Consider the following 25,753-nt stretch of genomic DNA (forward strand, 5'->3'; position numbering starts at 1 on the left):
ATACTAATAATAATAAATAATAATAATAATAAAGTGACACTGGTCAGAATTGTAAAATTTGTCCTGGTCATGAAGGTGAAAACAAGCTTGGGGTACAAAGGGATTAATCAGCAGTGCTGTGATATTCAATAAAATGTACATCACTCCCATACATGGACTATTGTGTAGCTTATTTGCAGTGTGTTGGCTTACAAGTTCCTGTTTTATAAAGTAAAATGTATGAAAGTACTGTCATGAGCAGTTAATGTCAAAGATTGATAATGTTAACCATACTTTCATATGTAAGAATCTGCCCTTCTATGTTAACCACAATTGTGTTTCCAAACGTAAGCTTGTTCCAGATTGTGTCTACCAAGGCAGACTATGACACACTTAGAATTCAGAACAAATGTTCTTTGGTTTTCTTACAGCCACATTGTTCTCATTTATCATTGAAGACACAAATAACTCAAGACTGCAGTTATACATTATTGAGCCAAAGATCATATCTTTCAAGAAGTATCTTACCGTAAATTAAATATCTTTAAATTGTTGCTGAAAATTATAGCTTCTGAGAACCTTCTTTTGCTTTATTAGTTAAGTCCCTAAAAAAAGAAGACATAATGCAATTTATTACACTATAATGAGGTCTTCAATGCTGTGATCTACAAAAACCCAAAGAGAACAAAAAAGTCATGTAAAGGTACTTGGAGATAAAAGATAAAAAAAAAAAAAAATATGGAAAATTTATTGAAAAAATATTCTAAAAATTATGTTCAAACAACAGATGACAATAATATATAAAGGACGCAATGAAAAAGGAAAAAGACAGCAACCTAGTACCACATACAGGTGAAAATAATAGCAGGACTATTATACCAGCCACTTCATATTGCATTGAAACTATATATGTAGCAGAATAGATAGTATCAGATTAATATCTCTCAAAGGATAATACAATACCGCATGTAGGCTAAAGGACCAAAAATATCATGACGGATCAATGTATAACACTAGATACTGGGAATATATATAAAGTGCCAATAGTGCAAAATATGTGATCCCAAAGGGGTTTCACAGTAACAGCTATAGTAAATCAATCCCTCACTGGGGGTACATAATAGAAAAAGCAATTCCCATATATTATAAATAAATACAGTATCTCTACAATTTAATTCACCTTCTTATAGTTACATATGTGCATTAGCAGAGAGATCTAGCGGCTAACATAACAAAATAAATAGTTATAGTATGTGGCCAAAGCATATACATATAGAGAGTATACATATAGAGAGTAGCATCGCTTATGAGGCCTGCAATCAAATGCACATAGAGAAAATCAGACACGATGTAGTGGGGAGAGATAATGAACCAACATGGTATATGGACCGACCTACTCCTGGATGTGGGTAGAGAAGACCCCCAATATACTTCTCATATAACAAAAAGAAACATCACTGCATGGGCTATTTGGAAGAAGTCATAGGTGGGATTCAAATTTTTATCAGGTTTCCTGTTATGTAAAGGAAGCCATGGATCTTTCTGCAGAGCACACCCAATTACATGCCCCTTTCACAACCATAAAATAAAAAGTAATGGTGGCCAAAATTAAAGGCACATTTTGCTTCAGTCATTTTTAACACCACAAATAACACATAGTAATACCTTTTGAGTACTGGCAATGTAGTAGATGTCATATCGGTATTTTACAAAACTGCAGAATATACTCAGATTTCACAGCACAATGAGGTTGGAGTCTTTCTGCCCCCTACCAAAAACAAAGGTTTAATACCCCTAACAAACAGATGTAGTAGTCCTTCCTATATAGTAATATAGAACGGATAATCAGGGGCACCATCAGGTCTTACTGACATATGGGGTCTAGTGAGCAGAGGGGGCCCGGAGACGAGAGACACACGAGCAGTATGGAGAGACAATGAGGGACCATGGAGAGACACCGGGGTAGTATGGAGAGGCATTGGAGACACATTCGCATAATGACCCCTTCTGCCACAAAAAAAACATGCACCTCCCTTACGTCGTACTACTGCAGCCCCCTTAGAACGAGAAGCGCCACCCAACTGCATAGGTTCCCCTAGAGACTCAGGTTCTGGTAAGTCCAAATCTGAGTTACCCTTGAATAGCGGCGATTCATTAAGTCTCTGGCGCAGGCAGCGGTCCACATGCATTGCTAGAGACATAGCTGCCTCCAGTGTGGTTGGTGTCTCCTGTAGGGCGAAGGCATCTTTTATCTTATCAGATAGTCCCTGATAAAATTGACTGCGGAGTGCAGGGTCATTCCACTTTGTGTCAGTAGCCCATCTCCGAAACTCAGAGCAGTACTCCTCTACTGGCCGGTCTCCCTGCTGAAGGTGGCGTATTGTGGACTCAGCGAGGGAGACGCGGTCAGGATCATCATACACTTGACCTAAGGCTCGAAAAAACTCCTCCACAGTCCGTAACGGCAAAGCGTCAGCGGGAAGTGAAAAAGCCCAGGCCTGGGGATCACCCTGTAGGAGCGATACTACAATTCCAACCCTCTGCTCCTCTGAACCTGAAGTGTGAGGACGCAACCTAAAGTATAATTTACAGGCCTCCCTGAATGTAACAAATTTGTCGCACCCCCAGAGAACCTGTCAGGTAATGCAATTTTAGGCTCCAGCGAAGCTTGTGGAGTTGTAGCAACCCCTGCAGTGGCCACTGGAGTGCACTGTACAACCGCCCGAGCGGAGGTCAGCCACCTCTAGACTGAGTTGCTGCAATTGTCCAGCTAAGGCTGGTTTCACATTTGCGGTTGTGTCCGCAGCGTTTGTACCGCATATATCCGCATGCGTTGTGTATTCCTATATTTAACATTAGGGACGCATGCGTTTTTGTTTGTTTGCATTTTGCTGCGTTTGACGACGCATGGGTCGCTTCATCGTTTGCGGCTTGGCGCGAAAATGCAACATGTAGTAATTTTTAGAGGTGTCAATTTGCCGCCTGGAAACACATGCGGTCGATTGCGCAAGGCTTGCAGCAAAAAAACGCATTGCTGTCTATATGATCGCATGCGTTTACAAGCACATGCGTTTGGTTGCGTTCATGAACGCATGCATTCCACAAGAGAAAAACATGTCTAGACACTGATAAGCCACCCCCCACATACAAGGTGATAAAGGGAGGGTGTGGACAGTTGCAGGTCACTTCTCAGCAGATAGCCAAGCAGAGCAGACAGACCACAGCGGACAGCCAAGCAGAGCATACAGACCACAGCACCTTTGAGAAAACAAGCCTCTGAACAATGTGAGTATATCCTAGCCAATGCCTTTATTTTCTATTTTTTTTCTCTACATGTCCTAATTTATGCCATTTCTTTCTTTCTACATGCATCAGAATGTCTTCTTCGGATTCTTCTCATGAGGAGTTTCTTCCTGGGCCGTCTGAAGTCGAGCATGTCAGTGTGGTGAGTACTTGCCTCGTCAGATTGGTAAGTATTCACTGTAACATCTACACATGTGACAATTTGAATTTTTCTTTTTTTAGAGCTCTTTTTCTACTGCGGCAGAGACAGGGCAGGAGCAGCGGAGTCAAGGTCCAGGGGAAAGACGGCAGCGGGTACGTATACAAGGCTGACTGTTTACTGTATCCTCAGTGTAATATTCTTGAATCTTCCTTTCTTTCCATTCGTATTTCTTTACTTTTTTCTTCTGGAATCCTTTTGTATGTTGACTTTCCTATTCATGCCATTTCTCAGCATCATTTTTCTTTCTTTTCCTTATGTTAATTGAGCAAACTTTAATGACTTTATTTAATTTTTAGGTTTCACAATGGGAGGATGATCTTATTGAGACCTTGGCCGTGCTCACTCGAATGTGTGTGATGAAAGAAACTCTCAGGAGTTTTTGTCATCACAGACAGTTGTGTGAGCACGGCCAAAAGTCCTTTTTCTGACCACAATTTTTATTTTTTTTAACAGTGGCCAAAGTCAAAACACGTTGGCGTTCGATGAAGGACCGCTTCAACAAGGACCTGCGTCAAGAGAGCCGTGTTCCAGTGGTTCAGGAGCAAGGATCAGAAGATACAAATACCATCGAGTTCTGGCATTTTTAAGACTGGTCCTTGCCCAGAGAACATAAGTATTTATCACGTGCATTAGGTTGTTGTATTGTATTGCCATAATCTGTATTTTTCTATTCCACAGGATTTTGCATCTGGTTAATTTTTGGTATGAATTTTCTTTTTCCTTTTTTCACAGCACATACAGCATTACTGTTGGCCCAGGTTCTGGAGCGGTCCTTCACCCGACAGCCACAGACCCGTCCCAGCCATCCAGCAGCGCAGCAGCAAGTGGGTATTCCACACTAACTGGAGACCAGGGAGCTGGTCCATCAGGTCTTCCCCTTTCGAAGTCCTCTTCCACTGCCCCTTTTCTTTTGGGCTCCTCCCGGCAGCGGCAGAGGGCTTCAGACAGGTCACTCATGCCCGAATTTTTGCACTTGAGCTCGGTTTTACACAAAGCAATCAAGGCTTTGGATGACCGAATGGATGTTAGCCTCTTGAATGCACGTATCCAGGAGGTCAGCAAAAGCCTTGATCAAGTGAAAGCCGACCTCCAGAGGCCAGCGCATCATTTTTTTAACCAAATTGAGCAGGGCATGTCGGAACACCTTACTCCTGATCTCCAACTGAGTGTCATGCAGGCCTGCAATGCTGCTTACGTGCAGGCTATGCAGCAGAGTCGGAATTTCCAGCAGACAGTGGCGGCATATCCACCTGTGCCTTCACTGTCACGATTGACCTTAATGCCGACCTCTGCTGCATCCCACTGCACGGCCACCTTAATTCCTTCCATAGCCGGACACCTCTACAGCACCACCACCATGCCGAGTGCAGATGGACATCCCACCGCCACCACCATGACAACCGCTGCTCCTGCTTGGACCTCCTCCACTGACACCATGATGCAGCAGGACCCTGGCATGGCCTTCCGTACCGCCACCACCACAATGCAGCAGGACCCTGGCATAGCCTTCCGTACCTCCACCACCACGATGCAGCAGGACCCTGGCATGGCCTTCCGTACCGCCACCACCACGATGCAGCAGGACCCTGGCATGGCCTTCCGCTCTACAAGCGCTATGGACTCTGGCATGGCTGCACGCTCTACGAGCACTATGGACTCTGGCATGGCTGCACGCTCTACGAGCACTATGGACTCTGGCATGGCTGCACGCTCTACGAGCATTATGGACTCTGACACAGTGCAGCCGGACCCTGACAGGTCACCCACCATCACGCCACACCATATGAGACCACCAAGACCTCCCACAACCAGGCAAACCAAAAAAAACCCACACAAAAAAAAACAGAGGACTCTTAGCATTCCTCCCCCTTCACCTCCCAATGTGTCTGTAATGTCAGGTTTGTCTCACCCTTCCAGTGCTTCTCAAGCCTCTCATGTGTCAAGCCCCATCCCCGAACTTCTAGACCCTTCTAGTTTCATTGCCCCTTCTCCTGCCACCTCTGCGTCGTCCACGGTTAGCCAGGCCTCAGTGCTTCACACCCCCCGTTTACATCACTCTACCCCAAGCCGGCGCAGTAAATACATTTTTTGGTTGTTAAAAAATAAAAAAAATTTGATTTGCCACAATTATGTTTGGTTTATTGTGTCTTCTGCCGCCGGCAACACACACCGTGCGCCAACTAAGAAACTTCGCCACACACTTACTTTTTGGGCCACATCATATCTCCAGTAGTTATAAAAAAAAAAAATGCAGCTTTGTGTGTCTTTAGTATACAGATATGAGGTGGGCCCAAAAATATTAGATGTATTATCTCCATAATCTCTTCTTGTCTGTAACTAGTGTGGCAGTCTGAAGAGAAAATGGTGGAAATACAGTGCAGAACTCTACTGAACAGGTCAGGTGTCAAAAAACTCATTAGTTAGGACACCTGACCTGGTGAGTAGAGAACTGCCTTGTATAACCACCATTTTCTCTTCTTTGTACATAATCTATTACACACAAATTGAAGGGACAATGGTGGTCACACACTGCATATCTATGCTCACCTGCACAGGTGTCAGAAATAGTGAATTAATGAGGCTGTTAAGCATATGTGCATGATGAATTCATTATTTCTGACACCTGACTTGATGAGTATAGATCTCTTTAGTGTGACAGTCATTGTCTCTTCAGTCTGTGTCCAATGGATACAGCAGAACAGAATCAGGATGCAATGACGTCAACAAGCTTACCAATAAAGCAACATGGCTGCCATAACACTAGCAGTATGTGGCCAGTGTTTTATATCAGTATTTGTAAGCCAAAACAAGGAGTGGAACAATTAGAGGTAAACTATGATATTAACATAATAACTAGCACCTCTGCCTTTATCACCCACTCCTGGTTTTGGATTACAAATACTGATATTAAATACAGACCAAATACTGCCAGTTTTAGGACAGCCTTGGTTTGTAGAAGAAAAACGTAGGAGACACGGTCAACACAACCAAAACTAAAGTTTATTAATGAGAAATATTATTTTCATATCAGAAAATTACTGGTACAGATCTAATTACAACAGGACATTTACAAAACATTGTCCTGCCATGACACACGTCCAATATCTGAATCAAAAAAGGAAGCAAATTGGTCCCGCATGTGACCAACTGCTGCAGTTGACCGCATCCAGTTCAATGTTGGGTTGCTCCTTAGCCATTATATTATTGTGCAGAACCACACAGGCTTTGACCACCTCGTCGACTGTTTCCACTTTTAGATTTATGGCTGATGCAAAAATGCGCCATTTAGCGACCAGAATGTCAAAGGTACACTCTACTGTTCTTCGGGCCCTGGTCAGTCTGTAGTTAAAGATTAGTGTTGAGCATTCCGATACCGCAAGTATCGGGTATCGGCCGATATTTGCGGTATCGGAATTCCGATACCGAGTTCCGATATTTTTGCGATATCGGGAATCGGGATCGGGATGCATATTCATGTGTAAAATAAAGAATACAAATAAAAAATAGGGATATACTCACCCTCTGACGCACCCTGGTTGTAACCGCTGCAACCGGCAGCCTCCGTTCCTAAGAATGAGCGAGTGAAGGACCTGCGATGATGTCGCGGTCTTGTGATTGGTCGCGTGAGCGGTCACATGAGCGGTCACGCGACCAATCACAAGCCGCCATGTCATCGAAGGTCCTTCACTCGCTCATTCTTAGGAACGGAGGCTGCCGGTTGCAGCGGTTACAACCAGGGCGCGTCAGAGGGTGAGTATATCCCTTTTTTTTATTATTCTTTATTTTACACATGAATATGGATCCCAGGGCCTGAAGGAGGGTTTCCTCTCCGTCAGACCCTGGGAACCATCCAGGATCACTTCCGATATTTGTGTCCCATTGACTTGTATTGATATCGGGTATCGGTATCGGCGATATCCGATATTTTTCGGATATCGGCCGATACACTCTGATACCGATACTTTCAAATATCGGAAGGTATCGCTCAACACTATTAAAGATCCTTCTAGTGTGGTTCAATTCCCGACTGGAATAGGGCTTCAGTTCGGTTTTCACACATCTGAAAGGCCTCATCCCCAACCATAACAAATGGCATCGGTGGACCTTGAGTGTTGGGGAGAGGTTGTGGCGGGGGAAAATTGAAATTTTTGCCATACACACGGCGGCCCATATCCAAATTCTTGAAAGTCTGGGAATCGTTGCCACAGCCAAAAGCTCCAATGTCCACGGCGATGAAGCGACAGTTAGCATCGGCTATTGCCATGAGCACAACAGAAAAATATTTTTTATAGTTGAAATACTCCGATCCTGTTCTGGCAGGTTTGATAATGCGGATGTGCTTTCCATCCACCGCTCCTAAACAGTTGGGGAAATCACACACACTCCAGAATTTTTTTGCAATTTCAAGCCACATGTCCAAGGTGGGTAGGGGTATAAACTCATCCCGGAGTACATTCCACAAAGCCCGGCAGGTGTCCACAACTTTTCCGGACAGTGTGGATATTCCAAGCTGGTATTGGAAGTGGAGGGATGATAAACTCTCTCCGGTTGCCAGAAATCTGTAAGAAAAACAAACCCAAAAAACATTATATTCTATTCTATTTATGGTGTGGTTACGCTAAAGAAAGAAAGGAAAATACCCAAAATATATATGTCAGAAAACACAAAATTTGGACTGTCATTGGTTTAGATTTGGAACGTACCTTAATGTAACCAGCAGACGTTCCTCTGGTGGAATCGCTCTACGGAGCTGGGTGTCCTGTCGCTGTATGGCTTCTTGGACACGAGCAATCAAATCCCAGAACAAGTCTTGCGACATCCTTGTGTATTCCTGGAATTTCTCCGGGTTGGCATTAAGCTCGGCATACAGCGTGTGATAGGCTCCACGGCTCTCACGTAATTCGATAATGGGGTGTCTCCAAAAATATCTACGTTGTCTCCTTCTCCATCTTTCGCGATTTCTGTCTTGCTCCCAAGCAAAAGCACAGGCAAGAAACAGCTTGATGCTTAAATCCAGGTTGAAATAAAAGCTCTCCATTCGAAGATCCATCATGACACAGGATACAGTAGCAAACTGTTAAGATTTCAGTAGCCCTAGGGTCTATATATAGAGATCCCATAATACACGCCCTCTGTAGTCCCATTGGCGGTGTCTGGTTATCTTGATTTTTCTCTTGTGAAATTTCTCATCATGGGAAAAAAAACGCAAACACAGGAAAAACGCATATAAACGCGTACAAAGGCGGCGTTTTTTTTTAACCGCATGCGATACCGCATGCTTCTAAAAAACGCCGTGTTTATATGCTTTTTTTCCACCACTGCGGATTTAAACGCAAATGTGAAACTAGCCTTAAGCAGCAATGGGGTCCATATTGGACCAAGAAAATTTTATAGGTCAGTGATACTGTCACGCCGTTAATGGTGATAAAGGGGCAGAACGGCGTACCTATAATGGCTAGGAGGCCTGAACCACCAGCGTATCCCTGTCTCCTGTGCAGGGCCTATCAGTGGCCCCCTCTCCCCCCCAGGGAGGAGGACTGCACCAGTGTATTAATATGACAAGTAAACAGGGTATGCAGACAAGGTAACTAAAATCTCAAACTCACCAAATGCTCACACAGTCACAGAGGAAACACAGAGAAGGGAAGAGGGGGAAAAAGAAACTAGGAAGGAAAACAGGTTTAACATGCAACCAAAACAGCAGACAACAATCTCTGTAGATAAACCTCCAAGCTCCTAACACCATGCTTCTTCCCACTTCAAGCCAGGCAGCAGAACTGATCACTGACAACAGTTGTAGTCAAAGCTGAGTCTATATAGGAGAGGAGATTACAAAAACCAATTCAGCTGAGAGACCAAGCTCTCAGCAACTTCAGCAACAAGGTTTAATTCCTGCCCTGCTGGCACAAGACAGCCAGGTCAGAATTCAGGAGAAGAGCTTCTGTTTACCGTGTGTGAACGAGGCCCAGAGCACTGCGGGTCTCTGGAACCTTTCTGTCGTGGTATCCCCGTGACAGGGGCAGTATGGAGAGACATCGGGCAGTATGGAGAGACACTGGGGCAGTGTGGAGAGACACTAGGGCCAGGATGGAGAAACACTAGGGCCAGGATGGAGAAACACTAGGGCCAGGATGGAGAGACACTTGGTAGAGTGGAGAGACACTGGGGCAGTAAGGAGAGACACTGGGGCAGTATGGAGAGACACTTGGGCCAGTAAGGAGAGACACTGGGGCAGTATAGAGAGATATTGGGCAGTATGGAGAGACACTGGGGCAGTGTAGAGAGACACTGGGGCAGTGTGGAGGAACACTAGGGTCAGGATGGAGAGACACTGGGGCAGTATGAAGATACACTGGGGCAGTAAGGAGAGACATGGGGCAGTATGTAGAGACACTGGGCAGTGTGATGAGACTATGGGCCAGGATTGAGAGACACTGGGCCAAGATGGAGAGACACTAGGGCCAGGACAGAGAGACATGAGGGCAGATTGGAAAGACACTGGGGCAGTATTGAGAGACATGGGGCAGTATGGAAAGACACTGGGGCAGTATGGAAAGACACTGGGCCAGGATGGGGAGACACTGGGCCAGCATGGAGAGAAACTGGGGCCAGTATGGAAAGACACTCTAGACAGAACTCCTGTGTATAATATCACCAGTGATCTCTGTATTACCTGTACACTGACACCAAATAAAAAGCTCCTGGCTATAATGTTACTGGTGATCTCTGTACTACCTGTACACTGACTATATACAGAGCTCCTGTGTATAATGTCACTGGTGATCACTGTAGTACCTGTACACTAACTGTTACGCTCATGCCCTGGCTGGGTGGCATGAGCAAGAGGATTGTGGCCCCACTGTGCCACAAACCAGACTACCCTGGAAGGGGCATGACTAAGCAGCTACCTTGGTGTTCACTGGAGCCTTTGATAGTGAGGTCAGGCTTGTGCGGCAGGTGGCTGCCAGGTGCCACTCCAGGGCGGTGTCTGGCTGTGGCAGCTGATGCTACTGAGGGACAAAACACAAGAGACAGGTGCGAGCAAGTATGGATAAGCACGACTGGTACTCTGGCAGGCAGGTGGGCACTTTGGCAGGCGGGCACGGCTGGCATTCTGGCAGGCAAGTGGGCAGGCTAGCAGGACTGGAACTGGTTCAGGTAGGACAGAAATAAAGGCAGCTACGAGTAGGGAACAGATAGGAACCAGTTCAGACAGGAGAGACAAGGACACACAGAGTGCAGAGCAGGGGCAGAGCAAAGCCGCATGATGCAGAGAGCAGGACAGAGTCGCAAGAGGACTGGAGTAGAGCAGAGCCGCAGGAGGCAGAGCCAAGAGCATAGCCGCAGGAGGCAGAGCCAAAAGCAGAATCGCAGTAGGCGGAGCCAAGAGCAGAACCGCAGGAGGTGGAGCCAAGAGCAGATGGAGTGAACACAAGGAAACACTTGGCGGAATAGGAAAGGCTACAGACAGGGATATAAACAGTCCCAGGTATAGGACTAAGTTCAGACAGCATCAGGAATGGGACAAGGCACAGAAACAAGGACTCAGACCAGGGTACGTAGCCCCTCTGGGTGGCTGACACAAAAGACACAGGACACAGGTACAGGCCAGGATATGGAGCTCCGCTGGGTGGCAGAAAGGAGAGACAAAGCAAGACAGGACCTGACACCTCAGCAGCAAGACACTAACTGAGGAAATACATTGCTCATGCATTCCCCTAGGGGTGGGAATGCCTTAAGTACCTGATGCCTCTTGGCAATTGTCCGGGGACACCTTAGGAAGGTGCACACTGTCAATATAAGAAGCGGGAAGTGCCGGGGCCACCGCCCTAAGCATACAGCCAGGAGGTATGCAACAAGCAAGGACACGCAGCCCAGAGCATGGAGCCAGCAGAGGACAGAACTCACAGCATGGCTTGGAGTGGTGAGTAAGAGGGGAGATGGGAAGCCATGCAGTAATGCTGGCAGGAATGTTACAGTACCCTCCTTTACGCTCACTCTTTCTCAAGCCCGCTAAGATGATCTGCAAGAGGAGTATAGGACCACACACAGTCCATCCAAACACGACATCTTTAGGGAAGAATGAAGCAGGCATGATATCAGGAGTCCCGGAGTGCCAAGTCTCTGTGTGCCCAACAGGGTCATATTCCACCAAAGAAGATTAAACTATCAGAACCTCTTCCTCCTGGTTGGTAGAAAGCAGAGACCTAAAAGCTTCCATCTTGGTATCTTCACCAACCGGCCACAAGGAAGCTGAAGGTACTCTTACAAGATCCATCTTCTGCCTAATATCCTGAGAAAAATTCCCTAGTGTCAGGGATGTCCCTGGGTACTGGTCACTGGTCCAGTCACTGGAGATGAGTGGAGAGAATGCCACCTCCTCCTGGTTGGTGGAAAGCAGGGACGTGAAAGCCTCCATTTTTTCAACTTTAACAGACGGCCATATAAAAATAGGAGGTACCTTCACAGGATCCGTTTTCTACCCATTGTCCAGAGGAAAAAGGTCTAGAGACAGGGATGTTCCTTGGAACAGGTCACTGGTATAGCTGTTGGGGATATGTGGAGAGAACGTCAATGCTTCCCCATCTTTGGAGACGTCAGCACACCTTGACTCGACGACTAGCAGACCATTAGAAGAAGACGACACTGCTGACGGACTTTGACGTAAGGGAACCAGACACTTCTCACAACTTGTAGTTTCAAATGAAGCACCTTACTGGGTCTCCAGACCAAAATGGGTGGTAGAGTCTTTGGCTCAGAATGACCCATGGGAATACGATACAGCATGTGGATGATAAACTTCTTAGAGTATAATGCTCCAACTTGGAGCTGTGGATGTCCCTGCAGGACTAGACTGCTCTTAAGTAGGGCTCAGCTATCAACAGACAACACCCTCACCAGTTTCTGCAGCTGTAGAACAGAGATCACACACCAACTCTGTATGGCAGGCGGCTTTAACACACCAAAGCACCAAGAAGGTATAAAGACAGTTGTTGACTTTATTGGAGAGGAAGTACTCTCACCAAGGGCAGCCTCTCCTACTGACCCAAGGTTCTGGAGTATAGACTTCTCAGGGCAGAGACCGTCAGGATGTTCTTCACTAACGCAGCGAAACCGCATTCCCTTCTCAAGACTGGTTTCAGGCTGCTGCTCTGCCAACCCACTTTTATCAGTCTTCTTGGATTTTACTTGGGTAGCTGCATTTGCAGGTTGAGGAACAGGTGGGTTTTGGACGGTCGTGGATGGACGTGATGGCTTCCTCACAGGTTTCTTACATCTGGTCTGTCTCTGGAAGTTTGGGGGGGAAGACTTTTGCAGAAGAGGCTGAAGTAGGCTCATTGAAGACCTTACAAAAGGCTACCAGGAAGGCCGGAAGGTTCGAGGTGATGGGATCCCCTGCTTCCCAGAGGGGGTTGAACCACTCCAAAGCATCTTCTACTAGGTAAGAAATTAAGAATCCCACCTTTATCCGATCAGTAGTGAAATAGGGAGCATGCCATTTAAAGTGTCGCAAGCACTGCTCTAAGAACATACAGCACTGCTTTTGATCCCCATCATAACTAGGCAGATCCGCTGGGATCTCCTCAACTCTTGGAGTGCAAATCAGATGTGCTGGGACTATGATTGTGGGTGGTGCAGTGAAGGTCCGTATTTCTGATCGGGTAAAGAAACTATCCAGTTGCTCACGCTGGCAGGGAAAAAGTTCATCTTGCTCTAAGAGCAAAGATGATGGGATTCAGCAGGGACCATGGCCTGAGCAAACTGTTAAGCTCATGCCCTGACTGGGTGGCATGAGCGAGGGCATTGTGGCCCCACTGTGCCACAAACCAGACTACCCTTGAAGGGACGTGACTAAGCAGCTACCTTGGTGTTCACTGGAGCCTCTGTTGGTGAGGTCAGGCTTGTGCGGCAGGTAGCTGCTAGGTACCACTCCAGGGCGGTGTCTGGCTGTGGCAGCTCATCCCACTGAGGTACAAAACACAAGAGACAGGTGCGAGCAAATACAGATAGGCCCGACTGGTACTCTGACAGGCAGGCGGGCTCGTCTAGCAGGCACAGCTGGTATTCTGGCAGGCAGGCGAGCACGGCTGGCACTCAGGCAGGCAGACAGGTTGGCACGGCTGAGACACTGGCAGACAGGCGGGCACGGCTGGTGGGACTGAAACTGGCTCGGGTAGGACAGGAATATAGGCAGGTACGAGTAGGGAACAGATAGGAACCAGTTCAGACTGGAGGGATGAAACTGTTTCAGGAGATACGGGAACACGGACTGGAATGAGTAGGATAAGGGAGCTGGTAGGAACCAGTACAGACTGGAGGGACAAGGACACACAGGGCGTGGAGCAGGGGAAAAGCAAAGCTGCATGATGCAGAGAGCAGGACAGACCCACAGGAGGTGAGACAGGAGTAGCGCAGAACCACAGGAGGTGGAGCAAAGAGCAGAACCGCAGGAGGCAGAGCAAAGAGCACAACCAAAGGAGGCAAAGCAAAGAAAAGCTGCAGGAGGCGGAGAAAAACAGAGCTACCGGAGGTGGAGCAGAGCCACAGGAGGCGGAGCAAAGAGCAAAGCCGCAAAAGGCGGAGCAAAAAGCAGAGCCGCAGGAGGCAGAGCAGAGCCGCAGGAGGTGGAGCAAAGAGCAGAGCTGCAGGAGGCGGAGCCAAGAGCAGAGCCACAGGAGGTGGACCTAAGAGCAGAGCCGCAGGATGCGAAGCCAAGAACAGATGGAGTGAACACAAGGAAACACTCAACAGAATAGGAAAGGCTAAAGACAGGGATACAAACAGACACAGGTGTAGGACTAAGTTCAGACAGGGTCAGGAACGGGACAAGGCTCAGAAACAAGGACTCAGACCAGGGTACAGAGCCCCTCTGGGTGGCTGACACGAGAGATACAGGACACAGGTACAGGCCAGAGTACAAAGCCCCACTGGGAAACGAGAGACAAAGCAAAACAAAACCTGGCACCTCAGCAGCAAGACACTAACTGAGGAAATACATTGCTCAGGCGAAAATTCCCCTAGGGGGTGGGAATGCCTTAAGTACCTGATACCTCTTAGCAATTGGCCGGGGACACCTTAGAAAGGTGCACACAGTCACTATAAGAAACAGGAAATGCCGGGGCCGTCGTCCTAAGCATACAGCCAGGAGGTATGCAACAAGCAAGGACAAGAGGCCCAGAGCATGGAGCCGGCGGAGGACAGAACTCACAGCATGGCTTGGAGTGGTGAGTAAGAGGGGAGATGGGAAGCCATGCAGTGATGCCGGCAGGGATGTTACACTAACACTCCACGCACTATACACTGTATACCTAGTACAGAGCTCCTGTGTGTAATGACACTAATGGTAATATTAGTATTGTGGGTTTTTTTTTATTAATGATCAATATTACAGTATTCGGCCATGTGGTGGTAAATTGTGGTCTGGTAATGGTGTGGTGCTATTTATCCCTTCTATATGGTATTATTCATTCATTAAGTGGTGGTGATATGTGGTTTAGTCATTGTGTGGTGATATTTGTTCCTTGTATGTGGTGGTAATATAAATTAACATTACCCACCCCCCATGGACCTTGCTATACTCGAAGGCAGCAATGAGCTGTGGAGCTCAAATGTGCTCAGCAGGCTCCCAGGACCTGTCCTCTGGGCCATAACCCTTCCAATCTACCAAATAGAATTTTTTGCCACATACAACTTTGCACCCCAAAATAGCGTTCACCTCGTAATCTTCCGTAGAAGAACCCGATGTCCTGGCAGATGACTCGGAAAACCAGGACATGTATACGGGCTTCAAGAGAGACACATGAAAGGTGTCGGTGATACCTAGGCGTGGAGGAAGAGCCAGACGGTAGACCACAGGGTTAACCTGTTTGAGGACCTTGAAGGGACCCAAGCAGCGAGGTGCAAACTTAGTGGACTCAACTTGCAGCCTGATGTTATGGGCGGAGACACACACCAAGTCGCCAGGAGCAAAGGTCGGAGGGGGGTGCCGATGTGTATCGGCGGAGGTCCTCATTCTCTCCTTAGAGGCGCGAATGGCATCCTGATGCGGTCCCAAATATCCCGTGCCTCCACAGCCCAGTCTGCCACCCTGGAGTCGGCGGAAGACACAGGCATGGGCACAGGGACACACGGATGCTGGCCGTAATTTAGGAGGAATGAAGTCTGACCGGTGGAGTCGGCTACGGCGTTGTTAAGCGCAAACTCCGCCCATGGTAGCAAGGATGCCCAGTCATCCTGCCTGGCAGAAACAAAATGTCATAAATATGTGACCAGGGTCTGATTGGCCCTCTCAACCAACCCATTCGTCTCGGGATGATATGCCGAGGAGAGATTCAGCTCAATACTGAGTGGACGGCAAAGCTCTTTCCAGAATCGAGACGCAAACTGGGGACCCCGGTCACTGACAATTTTGTCTGGCATACCATGTAGGTGAAAGATAGGAACAGATGAATGACCTCGGGGAGACCAAAACATCCAACACTGTGGAGACACCATCACGTGTTTCTCAACGCAGTGATCCAGAAGAGTGTTGGATGTTTTGGTCTCCCTGAGGTCATTCATCTGTTCCTTCATAGCCTTTCACCAGGCACTGCTCCTAATAGCCAGTTTCCTACTCCACACTGATGAGGGGCAAAAACCCCGAAACAGCTGTTTGTGGATGGATACCATGCTTGGCATAGGTGGTCTTCCTTTATTGGATATTCTCCTTTATTGGATGCTGGCCTTCCCGTGGTTGTTCCTTCCCGGAGAAAGGCCTGGCTATTCATTGCTTGCGTTGAGAAACACGTGATGGTGTCTCCGCAGCTTACTTTACATGCGTTTGCATATTTCCCATAAGGGATGGGGGCAGTGTTCTGGATCACTGCGTTGAGAAACACGTGATGGTGTCTCCGCAGTGTTGGATGTTTTGGTTTCCCCAAGGTCATTCATCTGTTCCTTCATAGCCTTTCACCAGGCACTGCTCCTAATAGCCAGTTTCCTACTCCACACTGATGAGGGGCAAAAACCCCGAAACAGCTGTTTGTGGATGGATACCATGCTTGGCAAAGGTGGTCTTCCTTTATTGGATATTCTCCTTTATTGGATGCTGCCCTTCCCGTGGTTGTTCCTTCCCGGAGAAAGGCCTGGCTATTCATTGCTTGCGTTGAGAAACACGTGATCATGTCTCCGCAGCTTACTTTACATGCGTTTGCATATTTCCCATAAGGGATGGGGGCAGTGTTCTGGATCACTGCGTTGAGAAACACGTGATGGTGTCTCCGCAGTGTTGGATGTTTTGGTCTCCCCGAGGTCATTCATCTGTTCCTTCATAGCATACATATAAGAAAGTCAGCGACCCACACCACAGATCCTGCACTATGCGAGCCTGTGGATGAATGAACTCCCGCTGTCCTGCTAGGTATCGGGTGCCAAAGCCAGAAGAGACCAAATGGATGCATACGATAATGAAGAAAACGGCTGCACTCACCAACCTTCTGTTGCAGGTCACTTTTTTCAGTCCATTAGAACACGGCACGGGGGTGTGTACATAGGGTAATGCGGCGGCTGAACGACGGCCGTTTCGCACCTGTCCGGTGCTTCAACGGGTTCAGTGAATGTGCAGGAAATGACGCTTTAAGAAGAACACACAACATGTGCGCCTCCCTCCAACATCAATCCGCCCACCACCGGTACACTAAACACTAAAAATGCTTAAAAACAATAGATAAAAACAAGACACTTCACCATTGGCATAAATCATTCCATTACATCTGTCTGAACATACTTTTATTACTAAACAGGGCCTGTATGGTAGGACCACGATTAATATAATTAACCCTCTATTCTCATTCATTATAAGTACAATATACTAGTCCCAGAAAAAACTGCGCTATTCGTCGGTCTAAACCGGAGATACTGGTGAGGGGGTACACTATATATATTTCGTTTATATGCTATGTTATCACCCTACCATCTCATTACGGTTACATCTAATGGACACGGGCTCTCATATCTCTGTGCGGGGCCACTACTAGGGCTATCCCCTCCTTCTGATATAAATATATTTTATAGGAATATTGACATGTCTTTTTTGTCATTAAGCCCTGCAGGACCCACAGCTCCCGTCCGCATGATCCATATAGCTTTGCGCTTCAGTAGGGCATTATGATGGTCTCCTCCCCTTCTGGCCATATTGACCCTCTCTATACCAGCAAAAGACATTAAATCTGGGTTACCATTGTGGTTTTCACGCATGTGACTAATTAGTCTGGGCACCCCTTTTCCGGTTACCACCGACCTACAATGCTCTCTAAAGCGTATATATAGACATCTGATTGTTTTGCCTATGTAGAACCTGCTACAAGGACACCAAACCACATAGACAACATACTTGGTTTGGCAAGTAATCAATTGCATTACTCTATGTTCAATGGGACCGATATTCAACACCTTACTTGTGACATGTTTATCGCAATATGAGCAGTGCCCACATCGATGATTGCCTACAGGGGTACTACGTTCTAGCCAGTTACTCTCCCTCTCATTTGTGACCTGGTTGTGCACTATCAAGTCCCTAACCCGGGTACTTCTTCTGTTAGAAATTAAGGGACCCCGTGCTACTACTTCAGCCAGTTCTCTCTCATTGTCAAGCAAGTGCCAGTTGTTTCTGATTGCCGCTCTGATTTGTTGGTCCATCGGACCATACTTAAAACAAAATGTGAATCTTTTGTCCATGGGATTATGTCTATCTCTGACCATATTACTGCGGCTGTCCATTTTCCTACGGGCCCCTTGCCAAATATGATCAGGGTACCCCCTGTATTTTAGCCGTTGTTCGAGATCTCTAGACTGCCGTAAAAATCCCTCCGATGTGTTATTGGCTCTTTTTGCTCTTACTAGTTGTCCATAAGGTAATGCCCGTTTAGTATGACTGGGGTGGTAGCTTTCAAAGTGCATTAGTGCATTAGTGGCTACTTCTTTCCGATACAATGAGGTCTTGATCTCTCCATCCACTATATCTATGGCCACATCTAAGAAATCCAGATGTGTGCCACCAAATACAGAGGTGAAGGCCATACCCATGGTATTATCATTCAACAGGGTGACAAATTCTTCAAAAATTTCCCTTGGTCCGTCCCAGACCAGGAACATATCATCGACATAGCGTAAATATAATCTAATATGTTTGAAAATCTATTCTTTGTTGAATACATGTAAAGCTCCTCAAAATGCCCCAAAAAGAGATTTGCGAATGTGCATGCTGCCGGAGTCCCCATAGCAGTGCCAACCGTCTGAAGGTACCAGAGGTCCATGAACGTGAACGCGTTGTGAGTGAGAATAAACATAAGACCGCTGCAAATAAATTCTATAACATGGTTCCCTTTCTGTGTGGTCTGCAGAATTTGGCGTATTGAATCCACTCCCAGTTGCTGCGGGATCCGCGTATACAAATTTACGACATCGATGGATGCCAAACTAAAGCCGGGTTGCCACGTGAACTGCTGTATTTGTGTTAGAAATGCCCCAGTGTCTCTAATGTAAGAAGGAATTTGTGCCAATAGGGGGCGAAGTAACCAGTCTATGTATTTAGAAAGTGGTTCCGTGAGAGAACCCACCCCCGACACAATGGGTCGGCCTGGTGGGTTGTCTATGGCCTTATGAATCTTGGGGACATGGTACTAATGCGGCCTTATGGGGAACTCCGGCAGCAGCTTCTCAGCAGTGTTACTCGAGAGAACCCTATTTACAACCGCTTGTCTTAGCAGGGACCTTAATTCCCCTTTAAATTTGCTTGTGGGGTCTCCTGCCAATCTCTTGTAGGAGTTAGCATCTTGTAACTGCCTATAAGCTTCCTTCACATACTGCTCTTTGGGGATGAGTACCGTTTTTCCCCCCTTATCCGCAGGTCGAACTACAGTGTCCTCCCAACTGGCTATGTCTTTTAGAGCTTTGTTCTCCTGGGGTGTAAGATTGGGTGGAGCTGTTGGATAAATCTGGGCTTCAACGTCCCTAAGGACTTGCGCCTCGAACAAGTCGATAACGTTCCCTGGAGATATTGGGGGCATATACCGGGATGTCGTCCCTCCTGTGAAAGGTGCGGTGGGTCCTGTGTGGTATTTGGGGGCATGTGGCACCTCATCAGTGATGCTCAGCAGCAGCTCTGCATCACTGTAGGTGTCCGCTAACACTTCCAACCCCACCCCCGCCATGAAGCCCAATGGGCCTATACTACATGGTTGTTCCCCTTCCAACACCTGTGTAGACCTTGGTTTATTCAAAAAATGCTTAAATAAATGGATCTTACGGATGGATTTGAATAAGTCAATTTTAAATTCAATAAAGTCAAACTCATTTGGGATACAGAAGTTTAAGCCTTTTGCAGGTAGTGACAGGTGTGCACTGCTCAATGTGTGGCTAGTGAGATTCACCACATGTTGTTCGTGGTGCAACCTCAACGCCTCTGTCTCCATGACACATATTTCCTCTTGCGTTCTTGTGCTGACGCGCCGCCTCTTGCCTCCTCGGCGCGTCTTTCTCCGCCTAAAGGGATAGTCTCCTCTGTATTACGATCCTCTGCTGGATTCCTCGGAGCGGCCGCCTCTTCACTCTGGGTCGAGTCAGACTCGGTGGTAACATAGTCTTTCCTCTGAGGGATCTTGCGTTTCCATGATCTTTTCCTATATCTGCCAGCTCTTTCTGAATCATAATTCTGTTTCTCGGCGTTCTGTTGTTTGTGCCATGTAAATACCTGTCCTATATCAAAGTCTTTCTTATCTCTTATAAACTTGACGCGCTTTTTTTGCTTAATTTCCGCTTGTATGGGAATAAGTTTAGTCTCCATTTTTTTATTAAGCAAAGTCCATTGATTATCAGTTAGTCTGGTTTGCAATTCAGCTTTAGTTTTCTGTATATCGGACTCAATCGTCTCATAGTTCTGAATATTAGACGCTAGTACCAACTGTAAAAGCTCTTGTGAGCATTTGAGCATAATTCGCTCCCATTGGGTCTGAAACTCTGGGTCATGTGAAAAATGTGAAATGTCCTTCCACACCCTTAACCCTCGTGGTACTCGCCCACTATCCACATATGATGTAAGAGAATTATTAGTCCAAAATAATTTTACTTCGCGCTCAGATAGATTTTGCAACTTGTATTCCAATGCCTTGGTGCTTAGTGTGTGTACCTCATCAGCCTGCTCGCATTCCCTGAAGTAGTTAATGACATCCACCCGGCCGGCTTTCAGACCTGAATTCGCAGATACAGCGTCCGCCTCCATGGTAATAGCTGTGATTTATTCACTGAACTCTGGGTACGCGGTTCCTCCACGCTCTCTGGTCCGTCTGTGTGCTGGGTCTATGTAGATCACAATAAGTATACATATAAGAAAGTCAGCGACCCGCACCACAGATCCTGCACTATGCGAGCCTGTGGATGAATGAACTCCCGCTGTCCTGCTAGGTATCGGGTGCCAAAGCCAAACCCTGATCATATTTGGCAAGGGGACCATAGGAAAATGGACAGCCGCAGTAATATGGTCAGAGACAGACATAATCCCATGGACAAAAGATTCACATTTTGTTTTAAGTATGGTCCGATGGACCAACAAATCAGAGCGGCAATCAGAAACAACTGGCACTTGCTTGACAATGAGAGAGTACTGGCTGAAGTAGTAGCAAGGGGTCCCTTAATTTCTAACAGAAGAAGTACCTGGGTTAGGGACTTGATAGTGCACAACCAGGTCACAAATGAGAGGGAGAGTAACTGGCTAGAACGTAGTACCCCTGTAGGCAATCATCAATGTGGGCACTGCTCATATTGCGATAAACATGTCACAAGTAAGGTGTTGAATATCGGTCCCATTGAACATAGAGTAATGCAATTGATTACTTGCCAAACCAAGTATGTTGTCTATGTGGTTTGGTGTCCTTGTAGCAGGTTCTACATAGGCAAAACAATCAGATGTCTATATATACGCTTTAGAGAGCATTGTAGGTCGGTGGTAACCGGAAAAGGGGTGCCTAGACTAATTAGTCACATGCGTGAAAACCACAATGGTAACCCAGATTTAATGTCTTTTGCTGGTATAGAGAGGGTCAATATGGCCAGAAGGGGAGGAGACCATCATAATGCCCTACTGAAGAGCGAAGCTATATGGATCATGCGGACGGGAGCTGTGGGTCCTGCAGGGCTTAATGACAAAATAGACATGTCAATATTCCTATATAATATATTTATATCAGAAGGAGGGGATAGCCCTAGTAGTGGCCCCGCACAGAGATATGAGAGCCCGTGTCCATTAGATGTAACCGTAATGAGATGGTAGGGTGATAACATAGCATATAAACAAAATATATATAGTGTACCCCCTCACCAGTATCTCCGGTTTAGACCGACGAATAGCGCAGTTTTTTCTGGGACTAGTATATCATACTTATAATGAATGAGAATAGAGGGTTAATTATATTAATCGTGGTCCTACCATACAGGCCCTGTTTAGTAATAAAAGTATGTTCAGACAGATGTAATGGAATGATTTATGCCAATGGTGAAGTGTCTTGTTTTTATCTATTGTTTTTAAGCATTTTTAGTGTTTAGTGTACCGGTGGTGGGGGGATTGATGTTGGAGGGAGGCGCACATGTTGTGTGTTCTTCTTAAATAGTGTTGAGCATTCCGATACTGCAAGTATCGGGTATCGGCCGATACTTGCTGTATCGGGATACCGAGATCCGATATTTTTGTGGTATCGGGTATCGGTATCGAAACAACATTAATGTAAAAATGTGTAAAAGAAAGAATTAAAATAAAAAATATTGCTATACTCACCTCTCCGACGCAGCCTGCACCTTACCGAGGGAAGCGGCAGCGTTCTTTGTTTAAAATTCGCACTTTTCTTTCCTTTACTGAAGTCCCGGCTTGTGATTGGTCGCGTGCCGACCATGTGGCCGGGACGCAACCAATCACAGCAAGCCGTGACGTAATTTCAGGTCCTTCAGGATTTTAAAATTACGTTCCGGCGTTGTGATTGGTTGCGTCGCAGTCACATGGGCAACGCAACCAATCACAGCAAGCCGTGACGTAATTTCAGGTCCTTAAGGATTTTAAAATTACGTCCCGGCTTTGTGATTGGTTGCGTCGCAGTCACATGGGAGACGCAACCAATCACAAGCCGTGACGTCACGGGAGGCTGGACACGCGCGCATTTTAAAATGGGCGTGTGTCCAGCCTCCCGTGACGTCCCGGCTTGTGATTGGTTGCGGCGCGGTCAACCAATCACAAGCCGGGAAGCCATTTTAAAATGCGCGCGTGTCCAGCCTCCCGGCTTGTGATTGGTTGACCGCGATGCAACCAATCACAAGCCGGGACGTCACGGGAGGTTGGACAAGCGCTCATTTTAAAATGCGCGCGTGTCCAGCCTCCCGGCTTGTGATTGGTTGATCGCGACGCAACCAATCACAAGCCGGGACGTCACGGGAGGCTGGACACGCGCCCATTTTAAAATGCGCGCGTGTCCAGCCTCCCGTGACGTCACGGCTTGTGATTGGTTGCGTCTCCCATGTGACTGCGACGCAACCAATCACAAAGCCGGGACGTAATTTTAAAATCCTTAAGGACCTGAAATTACGTCACGGCTTGCTGTGATTGGTTGCGTTGCCCATGTGACTGCGACGCAACCAATCACAACGCCGGAACGTAATTTTAAAATCCTGAAGGACCTGAAATTACGTCACGGCTTGCTGTGATTGGTTGCGTCCCGGCCACATGGGCGGCATGCGACCAATCACAAGCCGGGACTTCAGTAAAGGAAAGAAAAGCGCAAATTTTAAACAAAGAACGCTGCCGCTTCCCTCGGTAAGGTGCAGGCTGCGTCGGAGAGGTGAGTATAGCAATATTTTTTATTTTAATTCTTTCTTTTACACATTAATATGGTTCCCAGGGCCTGAAGGAGAGTTTCCTCTCCTTCAGACCCTGGGAACCATCAGGGATACCGTCCGATACATGAGTCCCATTGACTTGTATTGGTATCGGGTATCGGTATCGGATTGGATCCGATACTTTGCCGGTATCGGCCGATACTTTCCGATACCGATACTTTCAAGTATCGGACGGTATCGCTCAACACTATTCTTAAATCGTCATTTCCTGCACATTCACTGAACCCGTTGAAGCACCGGACAGGTGCGAAATGGCCGTCGTTCAGCCGCCGCATTACCCTATGTACACACCCCGTGCCGTGTTCTAATGGACTGAATAAAGTGACCTGCAACAGAAGGTTGGTGAGTGCAGCCGTTTTCTTCATTATCGTATGCATCCATTTGGTCTCTTCTGGCTTTGGCACCCGATACCTAGCAGGACAGCGGTAGTTCATTCATCCACAGGCTCGCATAGTGCAGGATCTGTGGTGCGGGTCGCTGACTTTCTTATATGTATACTTATTGTGATCTACATAGACCCAGCACACAGACGGACCAGAGAGCGTGGAGGAACCGCGTACCCAGAGTTCAGTGAATAAATCACAGCTATCACCATGGAGGCGGACGCTGGATCTGCGAGTTCACGTCTGAAAGCCGGCCGGGTGGATGTCATTAACTACTTCAAGGAATGCGAGCAGGCTGATGAGGTACACACACTAAGCACCAAGGCATTGGAATACAAGTTGCAAAATCTGAGCGCGAAGTAAAATTATTTTGGACTAATAATTCTCTTACATCATATGTGGATAGTGGGCGAGTACCACGAGGGTTAAGGGTGTGGAAGGACATTTCACATTTTTCACATGACCCAGAGTTTCAGACCCAATGGGAGCGAATTATGCTCAAATGCTCACAAGAGCTTTTTCAGTTGGTACTAGCGTCTAATATTCAGAACTATGAGACGATTGAGTCCGTTATACAGAAAACTAAAGCTGAATTGCAAACCAGACTAACTGATAATCAATGGACTTTGCTTAATAAAAAAATGGAGACTAAACTTATTCCCATACAAGCGGAAATTAAGCAAAAAAAGCGCGACAAGTTTATAAGAGATAAGAAAGACTTTGATATGGGACAGGTATTTACATGGCACAAACAACAGAACGCCGAGAAACGGAATTATGATTCAGAAAGAGCTGGCAGATATAGGAAAAGATCATGGAAACGCAAGATCCCTCAGAGGAAAGACTATGTTACCACCGAGTCTGACTCGACCCAGAGTGAAGAGGCGGCCGCTCCGAGGAATCCAGCAGAGGATCGTAATACAGAGGAGACTATCCCTTTAGGCGGAGAAAGACGCGCCGAGGAGGCAAGAGGCGGCGCGTCGGCACAAGAACGCAAGAGGAAATATGTGTCATGGAGACAGAGGCGTTGAGGTTGCACCACGAACAACATGTGGTGAATCTCACTAGCCACACATTGAGCAGTGCACACCTGTCACTACTTGCAAAAGGCTTAAACTTCTGTATCCCAAATGAGTTTGACTTTATTGAATTTAAAATTGACTTATTCAAATCCATCCGTAAGATCCATTTATTTAAGCATTTTTTGAATAAACCAAGGTCTACACAGGTGTTGGAAGGGGAACAACCATGTAGTATAGGCCCATTGGGCTTCATGGCGGGGGTGGGGTTGGAAGTGTTAGCGGACACCTACAGTGATGCAGAGCTGTTGCTGAGCATCACTGATGAGGTGCCACATGCCCCCGAATACCACACAGGACCCACCGCACCTTTCACAGGAGGGACGACATCCCGGTATATGCCCCCAATATCTCCAGGGAACGTTATCGACTTGTTCGAGGCGCAAGTCCTTAGGGACGTTGAAGCCCAGATTTATCCAACAGCTCCACCCAATCTTACACCCCAGGAGAACAAAGCTCTAAAAGACATAGCCAGTTGGGAGGACACTGTAGTTCGACCTGCGGATAAGGGGGGAAAAACGGTACTCATCCCCAAAGAGCAGTATGTGAAGGAAGCTTATGGGCAGTTACAAGATGATAACACCTACAAGAGATTGGCAGGAGACCCCACAAGCAAATTTAAAGGGGAATTATGGTCCCTGCTAAGACAAGCGGTTGTAAATAGGGTTCTCTCGAGTAACACTGCTGAGAAGCTGCTGCCGGAGTTCCCCATAAGGCCGCATTGGTACCATGTCCCCAAGATTCATAAGGCCATAGACCACCCACCAGGCCGACCCATTGTGTCGGGGGTGGGTTCTCTCACGGAACCACTTTCTAAATACATAGACTGGTTACTTTGCCCCCTATTGGCACAAATTCCTTCTTACATTAGAGACACCGGGGCATTTCTAACA

General features: G+C 46.9%; 1 protein-coding gene across 1 annotated transcript in view; it reads right to left on the reverse strand.

Moving 5' to 3' along the window:
* CCR6 (C-C motif chemokine receptor 6) overlaps positions 1-25,753 on the reverse strand; it is a 132,466-nt gene that overhangs the window by 95,901 nt on the left and 10,812 nt on the right. Inside the window, exon 2 of the mRNA XM_077292791.1 lies at positions 508-584. The gene's annotated coding sequence lies outside the window, so the exon portion shown is untranslated. The remainder of the gene's footprint in view (positions 1-507; positions 585-25,753) is intronic.

This window comes from Ranitomeya variabilis, chromosome 2 (assembly GCF_051348905.1).
Source record: "Ranitomeya variabilis isolate aRanVar5 chromosome 2, aRanVar5.hap1, whole genome shotgun sequence".
Taxonomy (NCBI): Eukaryota; Metazoa; Chordata; class Amphibia; order Anura; family Dendrobatidae; genus Ranitomeya; species Ranitomeya variabilis.